The sequence below is a fragment of the Carlito syrichta genome, unplaced genomic scaffold (genome assembly GCF_000164805.1).
Source record: "Carlito syrichta isolate Samal-C Ts95f unplaced genomic scaffold, Tarsius_syrichta-2.0.1 Scaffold314337, whole genome shotgun sequence".
In the NCBI taxonomy this organism is placed as follows: Eukaryota; Metazoa; Chordata; class Mammalia; order Primates; family Tarsiidae; genus Carlito; species Carlito syrichta.
In genome coordinates, this window is record NW_007258433.1 from 116,742 (window position 1) to 139,487 (window position 22,746).

At 41.0% G+C, this 22,746-nt stretch overlaps 1 protein-coding gene across 1 annotated transcript in view; it reads left to right on the forward strand.

Moving 5' to 3' along the window:
• The first annotated feature begins 54 nt into the window (after positions 1–54).
• The window catches only part of FAM210A (family with sequence similarity 210 member A), a 41,420-nt gene continuing 18,728 nt past the window's right edge, over positions 55–22,746 (forward strand). Inside the window, exon 1 of the mRNA XM_008071471.2 lies at positions 55–133. The gene's annotated coding sequence lies outside the window, so the exon portion shown is untranslated. The remainder of the gene's footprint in view (positions 134–22,746) is intronic.

Genomic DNA, 22,746 nt, shown 5'->3' on the forward strand with positions numbered 1-22,746 from the left:
CCCGTGCCCCGCGGGTTCCGGCGCCGGGCCGGTGCTCTGGCAGGTCGCCCTGCTAGTGACACGGCCGCGGCATCCGGGGAGCTGCCTCCAGCTCGGGCGGTGCACGACGGCCGCGGCCCCAGCGCCCTACGAGGTAGCCAGGGCCCCAGACCTCCGTGGGGGGTGGGAGGGGTCCAGAGGGCATCTGCCGCCCCCGGCGTGTGCGGGGCGGCATGCTTGGGGCGCGGACCTCTTCGGGCCGCGGAGGCGTCTGCCCGCCGGGCGGGGGTCGTCTGCGCCGGCCGACCCCACCGCCCCCGGCGGCGGGAAGGTCACCCCGCCTTTCGCGGTCAGGCCTGCGTCCTGGCGAATCCTGCCTTGGGAACTGTGTAACCTCTCGCCTGCCCGGTAGTAACTTCTCGCCTCCTTTTCTTCCCTTGGTCGGAAGCCGGTCGAGGAAGGACCCGCAAGCGCCCGCAGACGTTGTTTGAAAGACCGGCCGTGTCGTATTTTAGGCGCGGGCAGGTCGTGGCTCTCGGCCGCACTTGGGAATTCCCCGGAGGCGGTTCTCGCCGACGGATTCTGGGGGAAGGGGCAGCCGGTGCCTCTGCTTGAGCCGTACGCGGGGATGGCTGAACTTTGGCACAGGGTGATCGCGGGGAGCCAACACTTTTTTGGGTCCGCCACCCCAGTTTTCTTCTGGAGACTCGAAAGCTCCGTAGTGGAGGACTTTCGACCCGATTAAGGTCAGAGCCGAACCTTTGGGTGGATTAACAGGCCAGCGCACGTTGACGTTGTTCTGCCTCACTTTAAGGGTATAAAACCGGGATCAGAGTCGCAATCCGATCTTGAATGACTTTTTACCCAAAGCGATCACTTTAAAAGCAGCTGGCCTTGTTCAGATGTGTTTAACCGGGCCGCTTTCCTGTTGTCGGGGTTAGTTATATTAGTTAATAGACTTGGCTTTGGGGAAGGCAGCGTTGGCAGCACGACTCCAATCGAATCACTTCTTAATTGTGAGCGCTAGCCCTTCCCGAGGTTGTTGGCCACTTGTAAACTTTGAAATAAGAATGAGGCCTGTTTTTCATAAATAAGGATGAGCCATCGACTTCAGATGACCGTGTTTGTGTTTTTTGTTACGGAAGATGAGCTAGGTTGGGAATTAACATCATTTCATGAGTATTGCCCAGCTGCAAAGATACAGGTCCTAGAGAGCGAAATGTGCATAATTTACATATAGGCCATCTTTGATGGTTCTGATACTTAAATTTTTTAAGATAATAGCTACTGTAGTTTTACAGAAAGTGAGTGCAATTTTGATCTTTAAAATGCATCATGATCTTAAAAGCCTCTGAACCATGTGTTTATAAAAACTCCACAATGAGTTGATGTTGTGCATGGAATAAATAGATATAGCACTTTGTAGTTTTTATAAAACTTATCTAGAAGTAATTTAAATTGAGTTGAGGATAGAGAAAGGATTTTTGAAAGTAGTAATATAAGGGTAAATGAGCCAGATAAAAGTGTTTTTAGTTACCATTGGTGTTATTTACCTCCATTATTGCTGGAGTAATCTCTGGTTTTCTGGAAATTAAATTGAAATAATAGTAGTGAATACTTGATATCTTCTATGTGTCAAGCTCAGTACTTTACACATTTGCACTCATTTCATTCTTAGTGGAATTCAGTGGGAGTGGTCATGATTGTTTTACTGATGAGGGTTAAGTAACTTGGCCAAAGTTCTGCCGCTGGTAAGTAGTGGAATCAGGACTTGGACCTAGACGGTCTGATCTCTTAAGCCAGACTGCTAATAATGAAACAGTGCATGCTAGAAGGTCACACTCAGAACTAAATGCCTAGCACATAGCAGACTTTCACAAAGTGTTTGATTATTATGCCCAGGGAGAAGATGGTTGGATAAGGATGATATCTTGCTACAGTGTTGGCACTAGTAAGGCACAAATTTTCATTTTGTGCAGCAATTTAACCTAGATTTCTTGATTAGCGCACATAGTAGCTACTTATTGAATGAGTGAATATCCAAGAAAGTTTTTTTTGTTTTTTTAAAGATGTAACAGAATTATTTCAACCCATTTTTAAGAAAGTGAGAGTGCTTCTCTCAGAGGTATAATTTTAAAGTGTGATTTCTGTTTTAGAGTTGAAGATCATATTTTTGAAATATAATATTGTTCTTAAAATGTAGATGCAAGGCTAGGCACGATGGCTCATGTCTGTAATCCCAGCGCTTTGGGAGGCCAAGGCAAGAGGATTGCTTGAACCTAGGAGTTAGAGACCAGCCTGGGCAATATAGCAGAATCTTGTCTCTACAAAAAAATTAAAAAGTTCACCAGGTATGGTGGCACATGCCTAATAGTCTCAGCTACTTGGGGGGGATAAGCCAGAAAAATCACTTGTGGCCAGGAGGTTGCAGCTGCGGTGAGCCATGATTATTGAGAAATCTGTAAGTTTACTGTATTTGATAATTAGTTGTTTTTTTTGTTTGTTTTTTGTTTTTTTTTTTGAGTTGGAGTCTCACTCTGTCGCCCACACTGGAGTGCAGTGGCCGCTCCTGGCCATTGCAGCCTCAACCTGCTGGGCTCTGGCGATCCTTCTGCCTCAGCCTTTCAAGTAGCTGGAACTACAGGTGTGTGCTATCACACCCGGCTAATTTTTTGGTTTATTGTAGAGATGAGGTCTCACCAAGTTGCCCAGGCAGGTCTCAAACCCACAGGCTCAGGCAATTCACTCACCTCAGCCTCCCAGGGCACGGGATTACAGGCTGAGCCACCGAGCCCGGCTGATAATTAGTTTTATATGTCATCTTAGCATATGACATGTATTGCTAAGATGGTATTTTGAAGATGTGGTTAACATCTAAGTTAGTTGCCCTGAAGTAAAGGATATTAACTCAGTGATATGGGTGGTCTTCATTCAATCAGTTGAAGGCTGTAAGAGCCAAAACTGAGGTGTCCTGGAGAAGGAAAAATGGTCCTGAAGACTGCGGTGTTAGTTCCTATCCAAGTTTCCAGTCTGCAGATCTGCCCTACACATTTCAAAGTTGCTAGCTCCCACAATTGTGTGAGCCAGTTCCTTAAAGTAACAATAACTGTATATCTATCTAGATATAGATGTAGCGATTTATGTTTATATCTACATCTAAATCTGTATTTTTCTTGTTGGTTCTCTATCTCCGGACAACCCTGACTGATTCAGATTTTAATATTGACTGTTCTGTTTTAGAGAATAGAACCTCAAACATGAGTTTTATGAATTGATTATGTGGTTTCTAGAATCAGTTCTGCAATCTGATTAGATTTAAAGATTTACTATTTGCTACTGTAGAGAGGACACTGGTAGTCAGTTCATAGTGTGTTATGGTAACAGAGTTATGCAGAAGATCACTTTTGGATATTCCTACTCAAATGCTTATAGAAGGTAAGGTTCTGGATGATCCTGTATTTGATACCTTAGAACATTTTTCTCAAAATAATGAGATTGATGGGTTGATCCTAACTGCTCGATACAGTAGGAAAAGAGAAGGATGAGCATAGGGCTTTAAATTCCCAGCTTAAGTTCCACATAAATAATCTGAAAGTTTCGATGTCTGCCTACCCACCCCCCTCCAAACAAACAAACAAACAAACAAACAAAAAAACTTTATCTCCTGTTGCTGCAGAACTGAGGTTGGTGAATACTACACCCAGAATCTCTCATTCTGTAGGTGGCTAAATTTCTACTATGCATGTTGAAATCCTGTTGTCACCTGTGTCTGTTGTTTAAATAATTATGAAGGATAGGATCCTTAAATTTGGAGTGGGCCATATGGGAGCATCCTGATGAAGCTGGGGATATTAAGCTTCTAAATTTCGCTCAGTCTTTTTTGCCAGTAGAAGCAATCCTTCCCTCTCATTTGAGAAGATTAACCCTACTTTGCCTAAAGAACTTGTAACGGTCTTCCTTGAGATATTTGCCTTTCAGGACACTGCTGGTTCTCCTCAGGACCTATCCTACCACCCCTCTTTGCTTCTAGACCTGCAGCTAATCTCAAGTTCAGCAGATGCTGAAGGGTGAGCTACTAAATTATGACCCTTGAAGAAGTGTGCTATGTTCCTTTAACAAAAAAAAAAAGAAAGAAAGAAAAACTAAATGATTTTTTTTTCAATTTATATAGACAGAAATCCATAAAATATGTGTGGGAATGGGTGTCAAGGGTGAGAGGTAATGATAGAAGGAACATAAAGTTGCATCAGGCATAATTTATTACTATAGGCCCTCTAAGCAGAGCTCTGGGTCCATTGTAGTATCTCTAGGGCTAGAAAGGGCTCTAACAGCTTGTTTGGTTGGCTGAAACATGGGCCACAAGGTGGATGGAGATGAAATGGAGATGAAATGCCAGGGCTAAATGGAGATGAAATGCCAGGGCTTTTCAGTGCCTTGGTTCACTGTAGAGGAAGGGAACCAAAGGCTTAGGGAGACTGAGACCCAAGAGTGGATTCATCAACACAGGTCTGCTCCTTGGAGGGTACAGAGGACACCCCTTTCACTGTGATGGTGAGAAACAAATTCGTGAGGGGACTCCCAGCATTCATGAAGAATTCTGGTTGACTTTTCTGGTCAGAAATTTCAGTGGGAACTGCTGCCAGTAACTGGGGTTCCTTAAAAACAGTGGAAATTGTTGGATCCCAGGTGACGGGGCCACGTGGCAGCACTAGATCAACAAAGACCAGGTAGTCACAGTGCCATCACGAAGAGTCAAAGCAGTAATTGAATGGTCTGACTCGTTGAGACCTGTGATGTTGGCTAGTTGATCATGGTGTCCCTAGAAGAGAAATAGAGGGGCAGTCCACTGAATTCTGACTTGATCTATGTAAGTAGAAGAGTTATAGGTCAGGTGAACAGAAATCTAACAAAAGAATCATGATTCCTCAATCAATTCCCATATTTGGGTCATTTTACAGAATCAGAGCCCTTTAAATGAGGGAAACCCGGGTCCCTTTGAGCATGGACCACATTACACTACCAAAAATTTATGCTGTTAATTTTTTCCCCAGCTTTTCCTAAAGGAGCCTTTGTTTGTTTTTTTTAAAATAAAGGTAGCTGTGCATTGGAGAAAAGGAAATAATCAGACTTTTCATGGATTACTGAACACTTAACTCTGAATTGACATGAATCCCAAGGCACTCATAGCGTCACTGTGGCCCACCGTTTAGAATAGGGGCTTGTTGAGAGTTAGGTGGTCAATGAAGGTTCAGCTCAGGTGAGAGTTAGGTGGTCAATGAAGGTTCAGCTCAGGTGCTCCTCACAGTGAGTAAGTGGGTTGCCATACTCATCCAGTGGCTCTTTCTCCAGTTCCAGAATGCATAATTGGTATAGGCATACTGAGCAGTAGGAAGAATCCCCTGCTGATTCCCTGACCTGTGGAGTGAGGGCTCTCGTAATAGGAAAGGCCAAGTGGAACCACTAGAGTTGCCTCTTCCTAGGAAAATAGTAAACCATTCTTGGAGCAATGCACCATTCTTGGAGCAATTGCAGAGATTACTGCATTTATAGGATGCAGGGTTGGTGATTTGTGCTGAATTCCCATTGAGCTTTCCTAATTGGCCTGCGCAGAAAACAGATGTCTTGGGAAATGACAATGGATTATCATAAACTTAACTGGGTGGTGACCTTAATTGCATCTGCTGTTCCAGATGTCATTTCATTGTTTGAACAAATTAATCTAAGCCCTAGTAGCTGGCATGCAGCCATTGATCTGACAAATGCCTTTTCTTAGTATATGTTAGTAAAGACGGTTTTCTTCAGCTAACCAGACCAGAAATACACCTTCACTGTCCTACCTCAAGGGGTTATCATTTCTAGCCCAATTTCATAATTTAGGCTACAAGGACCTTGTTACGGATTGAATTGTGTCTTCTAAAAAGTCATGTGTTGAAGTTCTAGCCCTCAGTACCTCAAATTGTGACCTTCTTTGGAACTAGGGTTGTTGCAAATGTAATTAGCTAAGATGAGGGTATACTGGAGTAGACTGGACCCCTAATCCGACATGACTAGTGTGCTTATAAAAAAGGAGACGTTAGCCGGCCTCGGTGGCTCAGCCTGTAATCCCGCGCCTTTGGGAGGCTGAGGTGAGTGGATTGCCTGAGCCCACGGGTTCGAGACCCACCTGGGCAGCGAGACCTCATCTCTACAATAAATTAAAAAATCAGCCAGGTGTGGTAGCGCATGCCTGTAATTCCGGCTACTTGGAAGGCTGAGGTGGAAGGATTGCTGGAGCCCAGCAGGTCGAGGCTGCGGTGGCCGGGAGCGGCCACTGCACTCCAGTCTGGGCGACAGAGTGAGACTCCAGCTCAAAAAAAAAAAAAGGAGACGTTTGGACATAGACATGCATGCAGGGAGAATATCATGTAAAACTGAAGGCAGAGATTGGGGTGATACTATTACATGCCAGGGGTGCCACAGATTTCCAGCAAACCGTTAGAAGCAAGGGGAGAGGCATGGAACAGATTTTCCCTCAAAGCCCTCTGAAGGAACCAACCGTGCTGACACATTGATCTTAGACTTCTAGCCCCAGAACTGGAGACAGTACATTTCTGTCATTTAAGCCCCTCAGTTTGTAGTTCTCCATTATGGCAGCCATAGCAAACTTATTTATACCCTGATCACCATTCCCTTCCACAAGACGTCAAAGTGGCCCATTACATTAATGACATTATGCTGATTGGACCTAGTGAGCAAGAAGTAGCAACTACTTTATACTTTAGACTTACTGGTAAAATATTTGCAAGTAAGAAGATGAGAAATCCAACACAAATTTAAGGGCTTTCTCACTCAGTGAAATTTCTGGTGAGCCAGTGGTGTGTAGGACATGTTCCTAGACCTACAACAAAAAGAGAATCAAGATCCAGTGAGCCTCCTTAGATTTTGGAGGTGACGGATTCCTCATGTGGATATACTACTTCAGGTCATTTACTGAGTAACCCAAAATGTTGCTAGATTTGAGTGGGGCCCAGGAAAAAAAGAAGGCTTTGCACCGGGTCCTGGCTGTTATGCAGCTGCTCTGTGTCATTGACCCAGCAGGTCCGTGGTCATTGAACTGTCAGTGGCAGGTTGAAATGTAATTTGATGACTTTGGCAAGCTTCTGTAGGAAATAATCACAGCATAGATTCTTAGGATTTTGGAATAAAGCCTTGCCAGACTCCACAGAGTAACTGTTCTTATTGAGAAAACAGTTACTGGCTTGCTGCTAAGTGACCAAACTTTGAGCTTTAATTTCCTCACAAAGTCATTGTGTGGCATAAATGAGATAATACAGTGTTTAGCACAGAAACTACCCATTTTTAGCTTTTCTTATCACAGCTGAAACTGATGCTGCAATGTCATATGAAGTCATTAGTTCATGTCTTTGAATGTGATTGTAGAAGTTTTTGCCTTGTTACAACTGAAAAAGTAGAATGACTTTTATGAATTCATGTAAGCCAGAGCAGCAGTTTGAAGTAGTGAACAGTCTTAGAGGTATTTTACATGCTTTCAGATGCTGAGTTTATTTATTCTGAGAATTAGCTGTGGTGGTAGTGGTCCACAACTTTTGTGGTTGGTGAAAAGAAAATGACTTCATTCTTAAGGATACAACTCTGATCTTTTCTCTCTTGCCAAATTCCTGGCTAAGGGTCCAGAAGAGTGTCATCAAATGTTTTTTTTAAGTGACTCTATATAACGTGGCTTACTTTCCAACCTGACTCGGGCATAAAATCACATAGCAGATATAGAAGAAAATAAAATATATTTTATGACCCTGCAAATCCATCTCTTGGGGAAATTTGCATCTGTACAGAATCTCTGTGGGATCCACAGAGATCCTAGACATTTACTACCTGTTCTCAGAGCTGCCATCTATAAAGCTTCATCTGTATAACAGGAAACATCTTCTTAATGCTTCTCATCTCAACAGTACACATTTCCATTACTGATTTTAAAATTCCTTAGAGCACATGTTTGAATCTATGTATGGAGCTCCTACTTGGAGATGTCCCTTCTTCCTGGACCAAACCCATATAAGCCTCACATGTATTGAGTCAAGGTTTTTTGTAACTTCTGTCTTCCTGCGATATATATAACCAAGGAGCAATTCAGTCATTGGGGGCACATGTTCTCAGAACCTCTTAGAACAGTGCCACAGGCCTAGGTCACTCACATCTGGCTCCGAATAAACCTTCTTAAATATTTTGCAGAGTTTGGCATCCTTCATCATCATAATTGGTGCCCTTCGTGAGGCCTCAGAGAAGACTCAGGACCCCCAAAGGAGTCACGCAGTCATTAAGCAAAGGTACCAGTAGGGACTCATTGAAACCCTTCCAGCTTCAAGCTTCTCCTTGGTAAGTTGTCCTGAGCCCTGGACTCCCCCACCCCTGGCTTAATTGGCACTACTTTGGTTTATTCTGAGCTGGTCTTTTCCTAGAAAACTGAATCCTAGTTTTGATTTCAGAGGTGCATTGCAGCAGCTCTTTTCCATTACATTTTCTCCCAAAATTAGTCTCAAGTGGCTCATCCGTGTATCCTCTAAGAATGAGAAAAGACAAAGAGAAGAACCCATTTTGGGCACTCATGTTGGTTTTTTGGTGTCTCGATTTGCGTAAATCCATTTGTGTAAATGGAAAAGTTCGAAGGCATGCCAGGTTTTCTAGTATTCTAACTGGTTACATAGTATGGTCTGTTCTTGTGCACATTTATAAACTGATGGGCAAATTACACCAGAAAAAATTTAGAGCTCAAAGGGTAACCTGGAACTACAGAGTTTAAATATAAATCTCCTAAATTTTCTGTTTCTCTTTTTCTACCTGTTTTAAATCTGCTGCTACTTTTCTACTGGAGATGAGGTAAAACCCACTGAGATTCAGTCGATTTTTGCTAGCTGATGACTAGAGTTCCAAAGTACAAGTCATAGGACTTATTTATTTGTGTGTGTGTGTGATAGAAGTCACAGTGAGGAGAACATAGAAACCTGTTTTTCTGGCAAAGGGATAAGAATTTTTTACTAGCCAGACTTGGGTTCTCTTTCTATGCACTCCAGTAAGAAGATGGTAAAAATGAGTTTGTTTCTTCTGCAAGGTTTGATTAATGGGAAAAAAGATTTGTGTGATTAGTCTTGGCATAGCAGCTCTGGTGTACTTTTGGATACTTTTGTGGTCATATTTTTGTTCTCTTTTTCTCTCAGAAATTCATTTTCCTGTCTATAGCCATACCACCTTGAATGCACCCGATCTGTGATCTCAAACTAAGCAGTGTTGGCTCTGGTTAGTACTTGGTTGGGAGAAACTCATTTTCCTTTGTCTTTGTCTTTCTGTGTTCGTCTGTCATCGAGAGGGGTACCATAACATGGAACCTAAGCCTGCTGTTCAGGCCAACCTTGCAGATTGGTCAGTTTTGTGGTGCTGAGTAGACTGACATCTGTTAAGACAAGTTTGGCTGTGCGTCCCTGGAACAAAAACCAGATGAGGTTTCCCTCTTGTCTTGTCTTTATTTTCTTGACAACTGACCAGGAGGGAATACTCTCTTTTGGTCTCCACCACCTAGAAGTCTTTGGATTCTCGGGTTCACGTCAGGTAGTCAGTCTGAAAAGACTGGGTGTTTGAGACATGTAAGATTTTAAGTAGCACACTTTTCATTCCAAACGTATGAAGCTTTTAGGGGAGTTTGTCTTAAAGGGTCCCAGATCTGTGCTCTATGGGGCATTTGTTTTGTTTTACTGTCTTAAATCTATTTCTGAGAGCAAATTTTGGGGGCTCATGGGGACTGCCTCCTCTATACCTTCTCCAAAACACCCCTTGCCTATATTGGCAAAATCTGGAAAATTATGACATAGACTTTGACCAGGCTTTTTGAATTGAGTTGATATTAGAAATAGGTGCACCATCGGGAGGAAAAAATGTTTAGAGAGGGCTCATTCTAAAACTTCGATGGAGAGGTTAAATTAGAAGAAAGATGTAACATTGCCTCAAGAACTTCCTCCTTTCTGGTTTTCTGATTTTATGTTTGTATTCGCCTTGTGTGTCTGATGTTTGCCACTTAACTGTGTTTAAGCACTTGGGAAGATACATTTAATTAAAAAAATTTTTTTTCAACAGAAATATGGCAACTGTTTGTCTCAGCTAAAATCTGGTAATAAGAGATGTGAAAGAATGTTGTTTTTTAGTGCTCTATAGGTAAAAGGGTTTTTTTTTTTTTTTTGAGTCGAAGTCTCACTCTGTCACTCAGGCTACAGTGTAATGGCATGCTCACAGCCACTGCAGCCTCGGCCTGCTGGGATCAGGCGATCCTTCTGCCTCATCCTCCCAAGTGGCTGGAACTAGAGGTGCGTGCCACCCAGCTAATTTTTTGATTTATTGTAGAGATGAGGTCTTGCCAAGTTGCCCAGGCTGGTCTCGAACCCCTGCACTCAGGAAATCCTCTCGCCTCTCCCTCCAAAGAGCGATGATTACAGGCATGAGCCACAGCATGCGCCCAACCCTTTTGGGAATCTTTGTAGTCAACTAAATTTTGTCTGTATCTCCATTTGCTTTTGTCTGTCTCTCCTTCCTCTAACTAGCCTTAATGCTGACAGAATAGGAACCCAAGATAATTTCTTTCTTTCTTTTTTTGAGTTGGAGTCTCACTCTGTTGCCGAGGCTGGAGTGCAGTGGCATACTCACGGCCACCGCAGCCTCAAACTGCTGGGCTCGGGCGATCCTTCTGCCTCAGCCTTCCAAGTAGCTGGAACTTCAGGTGCGTGCCACCATGCCCAGCTAATTTTTTGATTTATTGTAGAGACGAGGTCTCACCCAGTTGCTCAGGCTGGTCTCGAACACCCTGGGCTCAGACAATCCTCTTGCCTCAGCCTCCCAAAGTACTGGGATTACAGGCTTGAGCCACCGCGCCCGGCCAGGACCTAAGATAATTCCTTACATCTTGGGATCCCTTAAGGAAAACAGAAAAGGCATCACAGATATCTTTTGGGAAGAACCTGTTGTTCTTTATGGAACCCCAAGAATGGGGTTTGAGACCAGCCTGGGCTATAACAGATTCCTCTCAGGTCTAAAGTTTTACCCTCTTTTGCATTGTAATTAAATCTGTAGGTCATACCTTTGTAAAAAGTGTTTTCCCTGGCAGTGTTATATTTACTTATATCATTTTTTTTTCTTAGTTAAGTAGTTGAAGGTGTAATATTCAGGCCTGACATCTTAATTCTGTGCTTTTAAAATATAAATTACCCATCTTGTTTTACCTAAGAATTACCTCTATGAATTTAGGGTTACCTGGAACAATGAAACAGATCATTGAAAAAGATTGATAGTATAGACTTAGAAGAAAGAACTTTGAAACTGACAAATGGAGAATCTTATAAATCTATAAAATCTGCTCTGCCTCTGTGTCTGTATATCTATGTCCTATATATGTAAATGTTCCACTACCAAAATAAATGAAAGAACTCTAATTAATTAGCATAAAGAAAAAGTAAGCACTTAAAATATTTTAGCAGGAAAATAGAAATTTTAACCCAAATGCCTTTTTATTCACATGGCTTTAGTAATCTTTACTGAAGATATTTCTAAATTATTGGTAAAATAGAAGTGTCTTCAGCATTTAATCTAGACATTTTATCCAAGTCTATTGGTCCCATACTATTAAAACATACTAGACGTTTTAAGTTATAAAACTTTGTTTCTGTGATACTTTTTGACCTTGCTTAAGTTGTTGATAAACTTAGGTCTTTAGATTTACACCATTAAGATATTGTCTTTTTGTTCAGACATCTGGCACATAATTAAAATTGCCTGCCTCCTAGGTGTTTCCCTAAAAATAGAGTTACTAAGTTACTAATATTGTAATTGATATAAGACCACTAGATACAAGAAAAACAATTTTACAAGCAAAATGAATAAGGAAAATTAGATATGTTTTTGGTGAAAATTTATAAGATGGCATGGGAATGTGATTTTTATTAAAGGGAAAGCAATTTAATCTAATTTAGTGGTTTTTAAGTTGTTTTAAAATTAAACTAGTATAAATGATGGCTAAAACTGAATAGATATAGAAAGTTAGAAAGAAAGTAAACCTTTGTGCTGAGATAAAACTGAAGCCAGGCACAGTGGCTCACGCCTGTAATCCCAACATTTTGGGAGGCAGAGGTGAGAGGATTGCCTGAGCCCACAGGTTTGAGAACAGCCTGGGCAACATGGAAAGACCTCATCTCTACAATAAATAAAAAATTAGCTGGGTGTGGTGGACATGTCTGTAGTTCCAGCTACAGGGAAGGCTGGGATTGAAGGATCCTGAGCCCAGCAGCTCGAGGCTGTGGTGGTCCCTGAGCATGGCACTGCACTCTAACCTGGGCAACAGAGAGTTTCTAACTCAAAATTAAAAAAAAATAAAACTGAAGATTTAAACAAGTTGTAAAAAGCCTATGGGAGATTGATCTTATAAATGGAATTTTATATGTGATCAAGTTGACTAAAATTTTTTAAGTATCTATTAATTTTTCTATAAATTAAACAATAATATCAAAAACACACTGATGCTGGGCTGGAATCTAGGCCCTTGTATCAGAATAACAGGGTTTTCTTAGAACATTGATCTACCCTTTAAAAAATATTTTGAAAGGGTTATGAAAATTTTACATTGTGGTCAAACTGATTAAAATCAGATTTGTTTATAAGGTTTTATTAAAATTAGCTTCATGGCCTGGTCAACATAGCAAGACCTTGTCTCTACAAAATATCAAAAACTTAGCCGGGCACAGTGGCACATACCTGTAGTCCCAACTGCTCGAGAAGCGAAGTTGGGAGAATTGCCTGTGCACAGGATGTCAAGGCTGTGGTGAGCTATGATTGTGCCACTACATTCCAGCCTGCGTGACAGAGTGAGACCCTGACTCAAAAAAGAAAAAATAGCTCCAGTGTTAATAATGCACTAATGCAAAGATAATGTTCTCTTTTGTACGAGGTTTTTGTATAATTTCAAAAGATAATGAAAGTTTATGTTTACTTTTTTTTGAGTTGGAGTCTCACTCTGTTGTGTAGGCTGGAGTGCAGTGGCATGCTCACGGCCACCCCAACATTGACATTCTGGGTCCCAGCAGTCCTTCCGCCTCAGCCTTCCAAGTAGCCGGAACTACAGGCATGTGATACCACGCCCAGCTAATTTCTGATTTATTGTAGAGATGAGGTCTTGCCAAGTTTCCCAGGCTGGTCTTGAACCCTTGAACTCGGGCAGTCCACTGGCCTCAGCCTCCCAAAGTGCTGGGATTACAGACTGAGCCACCGAGCCCCGCCTATGTTTACCTTTTGAGTAAACTGCAGAAAGATGGGGCAGAGAGAGATCAGTTGGTCCCATACTGTCTTTTCTTAGGTCTTACTGTTTAAGAAAATGAGTCTTTTTTTTTTTTTTTGAGTTGGAGTCTCACTCTGTCGCTCAGACTGGAGTGTAGTGGCTGCTCCCAGCCACCACAGCCTCGACCTGCTGGGCTCCAGCGATCCTTCCGCCTCAGCCTTCCAAGTAGCTGGAACTACAGGCGCGTGCTACCACACCCGGCTTATTTTTTGATTTATTGTAGAGATGAGGTCTCACCAAGTTGCCCAGGCGAGTCTCGAACCCGCGGACTCAGGCAATCTACTCACCTCAGAGTCTCTTCTATCAAAGAATAAAAGTTTTTGCTTTTTAAAATCTTTGAGTTATCATTTTGGCTAAATGAATGGGAATTTTCCAGTGTCCTATGATCTTGTGTTGTGGTATCAAATATTTTTGAACTTTTGACATTTGACAAGCTTTCCAAAATCAAAATATAAAGTTGTGAACTCAGTCTTTTTGACCTCACTAACTTTTTTCCCCCTGAGTCAGAGTCTTGCTCTGTTGCCCAGGGTGCAGTGGCATGATCTTGGTTCACCCCAGCCTCGACTACCTGGGCTCCGGTGAGCCTTCTGTCTAAGCCTTCCCAAGTACCTGGAGCTACAGGTGCATGCTGCCAAATCCAACGACTTTTTTTATTTTTAATTTTTTTGTAGAGATGAGGTCTTGCCGGTTGCTCAGGTGTGTCTCAAACTCCTGTGCTCAAGCAGTCCTTCTGCTTCAGCCTCCTAATGTGCTGGGATTATAGGTGTGAGCCACCATGTCTGGCCCTCATTAACTTTTTAGATATTAGGTTTCCCTGAAGTCCAAGAGAAGCATACTTGGCGTATTTGGTATATTAAAATCATTCAGAAAGCATTGTTAAATATGAAAGCATGTTTAGCTTTCCTTATGTTATATATTTATATGTGTCATTAGTATGTGTTCCAAAATTGTGTGACATCTGATATGTCTTAGTATAGATTATCAATAATAATAATTATTATATTAAATTGTTGTATGCTACAGATATAACCAAATTTTCTTGTCAGTTGTATCTTTGACCAAATTTAAGACTTTTGTCATCAACAATTATTGTTTTACTTGGGTCTTTTTTAAAAATGAGTTTACAATCAGTCTGACAGGTGTTCTTCAGTGCTGATTTCTTATAACTTTGGAGATTGTGCCTTAAAAAAAAAATTCCAGGACTTTTATTAGGGAGCCTATGTGTTCATGGGACTTGGTGACCCAATATGGAACAGAAGGAAGGTTAATTGCATGGAGTGAACAAGTAGAAGACTGAAATAATTTTTATGACTTTTTTATTTGAAGCATTGCCGATTCTTTTGTTTTTCAGAGTCAAGAAAACTTTTTTCTTTTGAGCTATTTATAGCTGTTAATGAGTAAAATATGTTCTTGTGAACAAAATTTGAAGCATATTTCTCTCTACTTGATTTTATAGAATCTCAGAACTATTTGTGAGTATTGATTTATGGCAGTATTGTTATTTGCTTGGTTATTTTACCAAGGCTTAGACTGAAATGACATTTCAGACACGAGCAGCGTGCTTTGAGAAATTGAGGTTGAAATTTATGGAGTCCTTCAAAAAGCTCTTTGGAAAGGCTAGCCTTATACCTTGTCTGCTCTGTTACAGGTCTTCTGACCTTGGGGAGTAAAGAATGTTACTCTCTCACAGGCCCAGGAACCCTAAGTTATTTGGGGACCTCAAGAAGAGAGGAGTTCACCCAATTCTCACAGGTATATGTAGGCTCAGATCATTCATTGGCTGGGCTTAAGGTCTTTAAAAGGTCTAGTCTGATATTCCTTATGAGAAAAAAAGTTCCAGCAAAGCTGATTTAAAAGGATCCTATGGGCAAATAATGATTCTTACTGCACTTACGCAAATAATCATGCCAAGTATAATAAGACTAAAACTTATTTTGCAAATTTGGTCCTACTATGATTTGTCTTTGGTAGAAATGGAAGACTGGACAGAGAGGATTATGCTTCAAAAGAAACTATAAGTACACTTGTTATTAGATTCTCTTGCTCATTATTTTTGAGTTTTTTATTATTTTCTACAATTTGAATTGAATCCTATATTTTTTCCTGACTACAAGCTCCAAACTAATGTTTTTAGATTTTTATTCCATTTTTCTGATTTGGTCTCGGTGAAATTGCTATTGCCTTTTTCTTGAGACACTGGGCCTGTCAGAGAGCAATGTTCTTTATTCACCACAAGAGCCCTGTAACAGAGCTGACAAAGTAACGAGGCCTGCCTTTCCAAAGGGCTTTCAGTGGACTCTTTGTAGATCTCAGTCTCTATTTCTCAAAGCACACTGCTGATATCTGAAATGTCATTCTAAGCCTTGGTAAAATAACCAATGTCTCCAATCATGTCCTTTACAAAACAAAAAACAACAAAAAAAACAGATTCTTGTTGAACTCATGCAAATAACTATATTGCCATAAATCAATACTCATAATAGTTTTGAAGTTCTAGAAAATCAAGTAGAGAGAAATATACTTCAAATTTTGTTTGCAAGTACATACTTTACTCAGTTGTTATTAACACTTTGTAAAACTTTGTGATATAGTCGACAATGCTTTGAGTCCTAACTCTGAACACCTCAACTTACTGCCCTCCAGACTCTTAAGGAAACTGATTTATAGACTGTTTCAGACGTTAACCCTTGTTTTTCTTCTGACTCCATAGAAATGTCTCTTATTAAAGATATATTTGAGGCCATTGCTCTGCTAAACTCTGGTGTGTCCATGTGGCTCTTTGAGCTATGGCTGCCATGGTTCCTAGCTTTGGCCCCCTTCCCTACTGAGGGGAGGTGAATCTCGTCTTTCTCTCTCTCTAACTTACTTTCTAAATAAACTATGTTTTCCACTATAAAAAAATAGATTAATTAAGATATGTTGCCTATGGTGTCTACCCCATCTACAATGCAACCTCCTAAAATAAGATGTGACTGTTTAATGGACTAGCCCATATGGCATCCTTTACTATTCGGCTTTTCATTCATTTTTTCTCTTCAACAGCCACCAACTCAGCTTTTAATAGGTGAAACTTCTAGGGAAGCGCCAGACAGGGGAAATGAAGAAATGCAAGGAAATTTATCCCAAAGCATGATGATGCATGCAGGGGACTTTTAGCTAATTAGATTGTTTATTTCCCTCTTCTACCTATAACTTTCTTAAACGCTGTGTTATCATTATGTCTCTTATAAATGCTACACCAGAGCAGGAAAAGAAAAAGACACAAAGGTCCAGACCACGATAGCTTAAAAAAATAGATCTGATCCAGCATGTTTTTTCTTTTTTTTTATTTTTCCAGACTTAACCCTAGATCTGACTCTTCTCTTGCTCTTAAATAATTGGCTATAAAGTTAGAGGAAACCATGTCTTTCCCCCATAATCCAGCATATTTTGACTTTTGTCACCAGGTATACAATTCTAGGGATGAGCCTTCTAGCGCCATGGGATCTACTATTTGTTGGCCTTCCTGTACATTCCATGGAATGACTTTTGGACAAGAAGGGGAACTGAAGACAAAACTCAGATTTTTTTCCCTCTTTTGCCAAATTTCTAACTAAGGGACCTGGGGAGTCTCATCAGATTTTCTTTTTAAAACTAACCCTATTTTGTATATATACAAATATATATAACCCTATTATATATTAAGCATATATGTAGTATATATATTTCCAACCTTACACAGTCATAACATCACATAACTGATAAAGAAGGAAATAAAAATATTTTATTACCCTGCAAAGTCATGTCTTGGGGAAATTTGCGTCTGTACAGAATCCCCTTCTGAGGGATCCACAGAGGAGCTGGGCATTTGCTACCTGTTCTGTCTCAGGGCTGCCACCTTTGAGGCTTCATCTACATAGCAGGAAACTTCCTTTCATTCCTCTCAATGCCTCTTATCTCAACAGTGGCATTTCACTTACTGGTTTAAAAACTCCTTAGAGCAAATCAGAATCTACCTGTGACCTGCAGGCCCCCAGTTGGAGATGTCCCACCATCTTAGGCTAAACCAGTGTAAACCTCATGTGTATTGATTCATGGTTTTTTGTAACTTCTGTCTTCCTAAGATGTTTGTAACCAAGCTGCAGTTCAACCACTGGGGCACATGTTCACAGGACCTCTTGGGACAGTGCCACGGGCCTAGGTCACTCATCATTTGGCTCAAGCTAAACCTTAAATATTTTACAGATTTGAAATATTTTGTTAGCTGTCCAGAAGCTGGCAGATAAGCGATGTGGCCAGGTTTACACCCCAAACAGACCATTTCAGATTTTTAGGCTGGGTGCAAGTATTTTAAAAGGGAAACTTAATGTGGAATACATGCTGATGTGGTGCAGGCTGTGCCTTGTTCTGATGGCTTATGTTGGGTGGTGGTCCTCCTGGAGTTCTTGGTGTTATTTCAGCTGCAGTCAGGTTATGGATCAACCGTCTGGTAACTCCTTTCAAGCAGGAGGATCTTGCAGTCAGGTTGTTTTAAGATTAGCTCCTGGAATTTCTAAGCAAGCATAAGGTTAAATAAGCATGGTACAAGGAAGTGTTAGATAAGAGGAGAAAAGAAGTTTCTAAAACATGTTTCAAGGCTACAGTTTAAGAAAGAGAGAGGAGAAAAATCTTTAAAATACATCTTAAGACTGAGGTGCTTGATTACAGTCTTACTTATATGCTATATTTATTGTCCGCTGAAAGTAAGGCATAAGAATCTTGAAGAAATTGGGAAAGGTGTCAAATAGTCCCTGAGGAGAATGTTAAAGGAGACTGATTAAAACCGACACGGACTATCACACAACATTCAGAGTCTTTCTAAGATGAGGTGATGCACTATCAATGTATGCTGGCATCAGTTTACTTGTAGTATGGTTTTTGTTAGCAGTGCTCGGATAGTGAGATGTCATTTTGAGCAAACAAATAATCAGACTAAAGGTTGGATTTTGAAGGATAAGGTAGAAATTCAAGTCATGTACTGTAGAATCTAGGCTGGATAAAGACTTGAGAGTGAAAACAAGAACTGTTAGATTTGAACTGGGTGGGGCAAGGCACCAGGGGTGGGCTATAGTGAGGGTAAGGGAGTAGAGGCTGGAGACCTGGAGTGGGACAGCTTAGTTTCCAGGATTTTAGCTCTGGAGCAGTTTCAAACGATTTCCAAGTTGTGAAAGAAAATAGAATCTTGGTTCGCCAAATTCACTATGCAAAAGAGAAAGTTAAGCTTGATTTGTGTTTTCTTTCCTGTCAGGGCATGACCAGTGGAAAGAATTGCTGAAGAAGCTAGGCATCGTGTAATATGATAAATATTTGGTCTTGTCACCTCTCCCCCCATCTCAGAGCTCCTAAACTCTTGGCAACTTTCCAAGACATAGGAGTGTCTTTTGTTATTCACAGTGAGCTTCTTAATACCCAAGGTTATGCTAATAAGATGACTTTGGGTGGGGCCTCTAGATAGCCTGAGGATAGGCCTACTCACTAGAATTATTAAAGGATTAGAGTGCTGGAACTTTGAACCCTACCCACCAACCTCCAGGACAAGTGAGGGCTCAAGAGTAATATCTAAATACTCTTGTACCAAATAGTTGATGAATTTCCTGGTTGCTGAACACATTGAGGTACTACTATGAGTGTAGTACACCTAGAGAGGGCATAAAAATGCCAGACGTTACTCTCTGCATGTCATCCATCTACATGTATTTTGTTTCCTTTTTGTTTTTTTGAGTTGGAGTCTCACTCTGTCGCCCAGTCTGGAGTGCAGTGGCACGCTCCCTGCCGCAGTCTCAACCTGCTGGGCTCCAGCGATCCTTCCGCCTCAGCCTTCCAAGTAGCCACAACTACAGGCGCGTTACCATGCCCAGCTAATTTTTGATTTATTATAGAGGCGATGTCTTGCCCAAGTTGCCCAGGCGAGTCTCGAACCTGCAGGCTCAGGCAATCCACTCGCCTCTGCCTCCCAAAGTGCTGGGATTACAGATTGAGCCACAGAGCCTGGCCTTGCATATATTTCATAATAATCCATTAAACACAAGAATGTCCCTGAATTTTGTGAACCTTCAAACTAATCAAACCTAATGTTATAGGACCACTAGGTTCAACTGCCCATTGTGCGGTAACAGACAAAAACAGTGGGAGTTGCAGCAGAGACAATGGTTAATTGTAGGACAGCCAAATGAGCTGAGAGTGATCCTTAAATCTGACTCCTTTAAAGGTTTGAGGAGTTTTTAAGGTGTCTGGGCAGCTGATGGCTTAAAGTATGGGGGTCATTGATTGGTTGAAAAGTGAGGAGTGAAGTCATAGGATAGAGAGAGGATAAAATGCATTTCTGAGTTGGAGCCTTGATGGGAGTCTTAAGACCGGTTGGCATCAACCATTCTGGAATTCAGGATCTGAAAAATGCCGTAAGCAATTATTGTGTTAAAAGTTTCAGGGGCAACCCTCTTGGGTCCTCTTCCACTGTGGAAGTTTTTCTGTCTTCTCAATAAATTCTACTTTCTTACCTAAAAAAAAAGTGTCGGTGTCAGAGATTCCATCTATGGGAACAATGGAGGAGCAGGTAGTCAGTGTGCCATGTGACTGTCAGTTAGTTAGCAGCTGCAGGGAATTGGATTAAGTGCACCAGTGGACCCTGGTCAATGCTTTACTACTGCCTAAAGCCTGGCTTGTAATTCTTGTTAATCCTGAGAGAGTAATTTCACCAAGGAAGAATTTATCAAATTAAATTAAATCCAATGTGAAAACTCTGATTTATAGCCAGTTGTTCAGAAATGTAGGTGACAGTCCACTGCTTGTGATTTGCATCTGAAGTGGGGAGTTGTCTTGTGGGACTGAGCTCTTCACCTGTGGGATCTGACTATGACTCAAGTTAGATAGTATCAGAATTGAATTATAGGACATCCAGTTGGTGTCCTCTGGAGATTACTTGGTGTGTAAGGAAAACTCCTACACATTGTAAGGAAAACCCCTACACATAACAGTAGAAAGAGAAAACAAAGTTTTTTCACTTTTCACTCAGATTTTGCTTGGGTCACCCAGGTGGAATAATGGCAAAAGTTTAGGCAAAGTAAGAATATGATCTTGGTTTGACCAGTCAATAGGTGAGAAGATGAAGAAAAGAACCGAAACTAACAATTATTGGTATGGCATAGTCAGTGCTAGACACTTCACATACTTTGTATCATATAACCATTATAAATACCATGTGATAAACGAGTAGTTAACCCCATTTTAGGGTTGAGGGAAATGGGTAAAAAAGGGTTAGTGCTCAGGTCTTTCTAATAGTGGAGTTTCCATTCTTCTCATTGCAGTGAAACAGCAAGTGCCATAGCTTAAAAGGAACAGGGTAGATGAGAACTACTGGACCCATGCTACCATCACAGAATGCCCTGGCTTGCCTTAAGAAACATAGATCCTCTGAAAAGAGATATATATGTGAATATCTGTGTAAATGAATATATGTCTCCAGTAATTTTAGAAAAATCATTTTTTTAAAAAAGTGATACACAACATTTAAGACTGCCCTGGAAATCAATGAATTATTAATGAACTTCCATAGGAATTCACTAGGGGGCATAATTTAACCTTTTCTGAAGATTAAGAATTTAACAGTGGCTCCATGCTTGACACAATTTATTTATGTGACTCAGTTCTGGCATATGAGAAAGCTCCAGAAGCAGACTAGGTTGAAGGAGATGGATTATGTAGTATAAATTAAATTGGAGCCATCACACACACTACTGAGCAAGAAACTAAGAACCCAGGAAGTACTCTAAACAAACTTGCATGCTTTTTCTTTTTTCTAAGTGGCAAACTAAATTTGATTTATAACAGCCGTTGAGGTGTGATGAAGAAAAATGGAAAGAAATAAGCCTTAAGATATTCTTAATATGTTGAAAGAAGAAAATTTGAATTGCCTTCTATTTGGTGATACAGAGAGAGCTTGTACAACTGGAGGGGATTCTTTATGTCACTTACTCCTTTTATTCTGTTTCAACCTGATGAGTTCTGCATTTATCCCTTCCTCACAGCTGTATTTCGGGGTAAGACTATACTATAGTTAAAACAAAAACCTTAAACAAACTAAATTTAGCCAAGTTTACTTGAGCAAAGAATGATTTGTGAATCGAGCAGCCCCAGAACCTGAACAGGTTCAGAGAGACTCAGGGGTGCCACATGATTAGGTAACATTTATGGACAGAAATAGGAAAGTGAGTTTCAGAAATGGAAGTGAGGTACAGAAACAGCTGAATTGGCTACAGCTCAGCCTTTTCTGTATTTGAACATAGTTTTAACAGTTGGCTACTGTGATTGTCTGACACTTGTTAAAAGAGTAGGTTACATCTTGTTTGTATATGCAGTCAGATTGTAGTTCACTATGTATGGAGAAAGCTTTAGGCTAAACTTAATTTAACGCTATTATCAGTTGTATTTGGCAAGGCTACAGTGCACTTTGAAAAAAATAATAATAGACTTTGTTTTTTAGAAAAGTTTTAGGTTTACAGACACGTTGAGCTGAGATGGTAGTGTTCCCATATACGTACCTCTGACCTACACAGTTTTCCCTATTAACATCTGACATTAGTATATACATTTGTTGTAGTTAATAAATCAGTATTGATACATTATCAATTGAAGTTCACAGTTTGCATTAGGGTTCACTCTTTGCACAGTTCTTTGAGTTTTGGCAAATGCATGTATCTGCCATTCTAGGATCATACAGAATAACTTCACCACCCTGAAAGTGCCCTGTGCACCACCCATTCATTCCTTCTTCACCACGCTACAGCCTCTGGCAACCATCTTTTGACATGATCTTTATGTATTTATTTATTTTGGGTCAGAGCCTCACTCTGTCACCCAGGCTGGAGTGCAGTGGCACACTCACAGCCACAGCAACCTAGACCTGCTGGGCTCAGGCAGTCCTTCCGCCTCAGCATTCCAAGGAGCTGGAACTACAGCCGTGTGCCACCACACCTGATTAATTTTTAAATTTATTATAAAGACAAGGTCTTGTCAAGTTGCCCAGGATGGTTTTGAACCCCTGAGCTCAGTCAGTCCTCTCGCCTTGGCCTCCGAAAGTGCTGGGATTGCAGGCATGCCCCGCTGCAATCACAGGTCAAAAGCACCATGCCCCGCTGACATGATCTTTTTGCTCTCTCTATAGTTCTGCCTTTTCCAGAATGTAATATAGTTGGGATCATATAGCATATAACTGTATAATAAGAAATACATATTTTTATTTTCATCTCAGGTTTCTGGCACAGCATTTCTAAGTCCTTTGTAATTTTCTGAGTGATAAAGTGATAGGAGCATCTTGTGTTAATAGTATTTGGTTTTTGCACAGAGTTTCTAAACCTGTGCTATTTCCTAAGTGATGGGAGTGTCTTTGT